The following is a 6,000-nucleotide window of genomic DNA, read 5'->3' on the forward strand; positions in this document are numbered from 1 at the left end:
CCTTAGCTTTATCGTGTGGCGCAAGGACTTGTAATCTAGCACTCAGCCTCCTCCCAGAGGGGTCCCCAGAGCCCGTTTCTAGTTATGCCTACAACCAGCCAACAAACACTAAACCTTCCCTTGGACAGAACCGGGAAACTGGAAGGGGATTTTCTTCCCCTGAGCTCTGCCTTATAGGACCAGCCCCTATAATAATGGTCCATCATTATTAATTGGCTGCTTAAAATACCAGAAGACACATTCTAAGTGGATGAATCAGCTAATAACAAGGAAATACCCATGGCAGGCAGAGAGGCTGCCAAACATACATGAGTGAGTATGACCCACAACGTGGTTATGCTGAGGACTCTGGACCCCACTGCCAGCCCTCTCTAGAAGCTCCCTGGGCCTGGCTTCCAAGTGTTCTTACCACACAAACCATTTCTGTCACCGGTTTCTCTTGTTACCCAGAAGTCTCAATAATTACCTCACACAAGAGCCAATCACATATAAAAGCCAATGCAAAAATACATGTAGATTTTGTCAGAACTGATATTTAATTACCATGACAGCTTATATTCAAGATACCTGCTGGGAAGTGAGTATTTCCATGCAAATTCCAGAGAGCTGACTGCATCTTAGCCCCAGCTCTGCCTTCTCTGGCATCTCAAAATAACAGCTACCACTTCTTCTACCTTCTCTGTCTAAATCCTGCCTTTTCTTTAGAGCCCATCTTCTCCAGGAGGCCTCCAACGTCACTGTAGTCCAGCTCACACAAGCTCTATCTGCCGACCTGCTATAACATGAGTGTGACATGTTTAATTTTCTAATGTAACCATTTTCTGATGATTTAACTTCCCTAATTTTTGAATCTCTCAATCAATTTAAACTTCTGAATGGAGAAACAATTTTCTTATTTTTCCCCCCCAGGGATTATGACTTAATGTTTCTCACTCATTCATTCAACATTTTTTGAGCACCAGCTATTCTGGGTGCTGGGAATGCAACAGTGAACCAGAAAGTCCTGCCCTCAGTGGGCTTAATGTGAGGGACAGAAAAGGAAATTGACTATTTTAGATAAGATTTATTAGGTGCCAAGATAGGGAAGCACCAGGTGAACCCAGCCTTAGTTTCTTTTGTCAGCAGGTGGTGAGGTGGGGTGGGGGGACTTCTTGTAGGAGGTGGTATCCAGGCTGAGTCCTAGAAGTAGAATAGGACTTGTCTAAATCAATACCTATAGTGTGGGCAGGAGAAGTTTTAGTGTTCAAAACTCCTTAAGTTGGTCCACTCTGGGAAACACATGTGGCTCTGTACAAGTGAAAGGTGAGGAAGGGAATGATTAGACAAGGCTTAGAGGAGTTCACAGTCTGGTCCAAGACATGAGACAGACCATATCACAGGCAATACGATACAGGCAGGCTGGATAGGCACATAGCCTAGTTTGGGGGATGGAGGATAAAGGAAGGTTTCACCAGGAGGCAACATCTCAGCTGAAACGTCAAGGTTGTGTAGAGTTTAACCAGGGAAGAGGAAAAGGAAGGGCATTCTGGGCAGAGGGAACTGAACATTCAAGATCCTAGGGACACTGTGAGCTGCAGGGTTGTAGCATGATCAGCACTTTACTTTTTCTTCTGGCTCCTCTTGATACATTCAAACTGTTGACCTTTCTCTAGTTCTGCTTACCTCAGCTTCACAGCCAAGCCATGGTCAGTACTGTCCTATTGGAGAGAGGAAGAGAAACCAGGAAAAAGGAGAATAAGAACAGATTCTCTCTGGGAAGAATGTTGGGTTGAGGAGGAGGAGGGATTCAGTGGAGGAGGTGGTGTCCAGCAGCTACTGAATTTCATTCTCAGAAAGGGCCCTTACGTTGGTAAGAAACTTTCTCACTTGGTAAATTATAACCAGGGCATTAGCAGCAATAAATTCCCTTAAACCTTGACCTCTACCCTATGAATTTCTTGAAGGAAGGGACTGTGATTTTTAGTTTTGTATCCTTTAGTACTTGCCATGACAACTAGTATTATGTTATGTGGGCAGCTAATAAGTATCGAATGACTGTCTGAGCTGCTTCCTACAGGGTTCCGTCCATTACTAAGTGTTAGCTAAGATGTCTTTCATTCAAAAACACACCCCAGGAGACCTAGTCACCAACTATCGCTTGCCTCTTTCAGTCTAACCAAGTCCCTCAACAAATGGAAGTGGGTGCCGAATGGTTGATCTTCTTTCTCATATGCTTTACCCAGATCACTGGGGGCAGGTAGGGCACAGATAGTGATAATTTATATGGCCTCAAATTTTTACCTTCAACAGTATCTACTTTATTTATACCCCTTTTTCCCTTCTGGTAACTTGGGAGCTGTATACTTTAAATTTTTAATGGTTACTCTTAATATTTTTAACAGGCATGCTTAATTAAACATGATATTTAAACATATCTAAGTTATTTAATATTTCCATTCTTCCCTAAACTAAACATGCCAAAGACAGTAAAATGTCTACCTACCTACTGAACAGCACACCACCCCTTCCCCCAAATCTTGTCATCTAGAGAAGGTGAGGTAGGATATAGATAGGCCTTAGGTTGAGCAGCTGTAACTGGTTTCCTACTGCCCTTTGACAGACCAAATATGGGCACAAGTGAGTTGACTGGCCAGAGACAACACTGGAAAACTGCTCCCACGTAAGCAACCTAAGCTGCCCCTTTTTCTCTGAACTCACTCTGAGTTCGCCCATGTACTCTTCCACAAATACTTTGCTTCTAATAAATGCTGTCTCTATTACACAATCTTGGTCTCTTCACTGAATTCTTTCTTCAAAGAAGACAAGGACAGGGTCCATCTTCCAGCCGTTCCATTGCCAGCATCAAAGGGATGGGCAAACTACCATTCCCAGGCCAAATCTGGCTGACCATTTGTTTTTATAAATAACTTTTTCTGAAAACACAGCCACATTCATTCACTTATGTATTGTCTGTGGATTCTTTCAGTCTACCATGGCAGTGTTGAGTAGTTGTGACAGAAAATGTTAGGGCCTGCAAAGTATAACATATTTACTATCTGGCCCCTTACAGAAAATATTTGCGGATCCTCAGTCTAGAATTTTAATTTTGCCCCTTTTCAATGTAAAACAAGGTGTTTTGTTTTAAAATAGTTAATGGTTAATTAAATTTATTACTATTTTATTCATTTCTGTTCTCACCATCATATCTAATATTCCAGATCTTCTCCCTGGATTCTTCTACTTTTTCTTTAATAATTCCTGTGTGTGGTTGGTACATTCTCTTTGCTTTTGCTTAGAGAATGATAGTTTAGCTGGCTATAAAATTTTAAGTTAATGGTCAATTTTCCTTAGCACTTGGAAGATTTTACTCTCTTGTTTTCCTTCTTCTGTTATTGCAAATAGGATAACAGCTATGAGTTTGTTTTTCCTGGTAAAACAAGATGTTGTCTCTCTGATAGCTTTAATATTTATCTTCATGTTCTGTAGTTTAACTATAAATCCAAGTGTGTATTTATCTTTATTCTGCTCAGTAATCCAGATACATTTTAAACTGGAGGATTCATGTCTTTCTGAAAGAAAAACTCAGCTATTTTTTTCTTCAAATATTGCTTCTCTGTCATTACCTCCATTCATTTACAAGATTTCTAACTAGTTTTGTTTCATGGCCTTCTATTATTCTTTTTTGTCATTTCTTCCTAGTTTGTTTCATATTTTTCATTTATTCTTAATGGATGTTACTTATTTTTATCTCTGTGAGGATTTTAAACATACGTCATTTTAATAAAACTTTGTTAGATCCATATACTTAACTTCATTTGGAGTTAATTCATGTTCTTGTTATTTATTTTATTGGCTCTTTTTCTTGCCATCAGACTTCTTCATGTGTTTTAGAATTTGGTTTGCAGGGATCATTTTGATTGGGATGTTTTGTTGTTGTTGTTGTTGTTATTGAATTTTTCTTCTCTGCTTCCCTATCTGGTAATTTAGTGCTTGCCTCCACTTGATTCCCTAGGCCCAAGTCCAGAACCAAGGTTGTATAATATTATTGCTGGATCTGGAGTGATGCTAAGGATATCACAGATGCAGACATGAATTCAGAGGTGGCTTGACATAGTACCTGCTCACAAAGCTATGTTCATTTTCTTCCAACTCCCTGGGGCCACAGCTTCCTATCAAACAGTGGTTCTTAAAGTGTGTTCCTGGAGCAATAGCATCTGAATTCCTGGAAACTAGTGATAAGTGCAAATCCTTCCCCCAGACCTACTGAATTAACACTCTGGGGGTGGGGTTCAGCAAGTTAAGTTCTCCTGGTGGTTCTGACACACACTCACTGCAATCAGCCTTCAGGCAACTTAGCCAATGATTGCTTTTTCAGCCTCCTTGGGTGAAGGGGGACATTCACCCAAGTCAGCTCCATACTTCAAACAGTGAGCATGATACTGTTCCCCATCTCATCACCGTTTCCTGCCCTTTGTTTTTTTTCTGCCCTGCTTGTGCTGTTTTCTGGATCTAGTTCACAGATATGTTTATCTTATTTTTGAGCCAACTGATTTCTTGTTGGCTTCCTCTCTCATATTTTATTTGTTATCTCTGTATTTGGGGCAAAGGGAGAGTACTAAAACTTGAACTTACAAAGACATCCTTAAAGAAGTCCAAAAACCTAATCCACACTCACCTTTTGGTTTCTATAACTACACCATTACCTTATTCATTATACACTACCTGACTGGCTAACCTAAATGTTGGCTGCATTCATATACCACATACATTTCACCAGTCTTTGTGATCTTGGTCAAAAAGCTCTTCATCTATAAGACAGTAATGATAACTCCCTGAAAGTCTTAATGTGAGCACTAAATCCAATATCATTTGTAAAAAAAGCTAGTATAGTGCCTGGCTCATAACTGGTTCTCAATGGTTATTAATCTCTTCCCTTTCTGAATCTTTTTGAATTAAGTTTAATTTAAACATTAAGATTTAGACTACCTGGTTTCCAGTTCACTTACCAATTTGATTTTGATCCAAACTCCTTTAGTCACAATCCCAATTTCATCAGAACATAATAATATCCTAAAAGAGAAATATTAAGAGATTCCTTCCTAGCTGTAAAGCACAGACCCTCACCCACCTCACTCCAGTGGCTGGAAAAATGTGGTCATTGGCAACAGCATGTTATACACAATCTTAAAAGTGATGAATGCTTACAACCCTGCTCCACATGGAACCCCCAGACCAGAAAAAGGACAGGGATAACAATAATAGTAGTGATGACATTGATGATAGTAAGTATGCCAAGCACTGTTCTAAGCACTTGACATGTGATATCTCAATCTTCATAAGAGTATCTAAGGCAGTTACTATTATTATCCCTGTTTAACAGATGAGGAAATTAGTTACAGAAAAGTTAAATAACTTGTCCAAGTTCGCCCAGCTAATAAGTTGCAGAACTAGGATTTAAACCAGGTAATGTGACCAGGCACTCGACCTACAGTGAATCCTAAGAATGAGGAATAATCTCCTCAGTCAGTGATCTGGGTCTAACCCTCTTCATTTTGCAGCTCTGATTATTCACAGCCATCAGATCACATTTTCATTCAGTTTCAGCAGCTGGAGTCTACCCAGGCTCTGTTTCCATCAAAAATTTGCAGCAGTTCTCCAGGAAACAGGGAAGAACAGTCCCCTCAGGCAAAATCAGTGGATCCTCAGGACATTTCCCTGGTGGAAACGTGCTGCTGTCTTGATGAATGTCTCTTGAAGCCACTGGTCACCTGTCCTTGAGTATTTTCAGCCTCTTTGTTCCTTTCTCTATGCTGTGGGTCTGTCTCCGCCTACCCTTCTCTTTGACCAGCTCTGCCCGTTTTTGTCACTCTCTTTTTATTTCTTTAGCAAATTTTTTTCACAATGTGGTAACAACTTCCCACCTGCAGTGGCACCACCTATATTGAAAAGAATGTGAGTTTACAGGGACTTCCCTGGTGGCACAGTGGTTAAGAATCCGCCTGCCAATGCGGGGGACACAGG

This window comes from Lagenorhynchus albirostris, chromosome 9 (genome assembly GCF_949774975.1).
Source record: "Lagenorhynchus albirostris chromosome 9, mLagAlb1.1, whole genome shotgun sequence".
Taxonomy (NCBI): Eukaryota; Metazoa; Chordata; class Mammalia; order Artiodactyla; family Delphinidae; genus Lagenorhynchus; species Lagenorhynchus albirostris.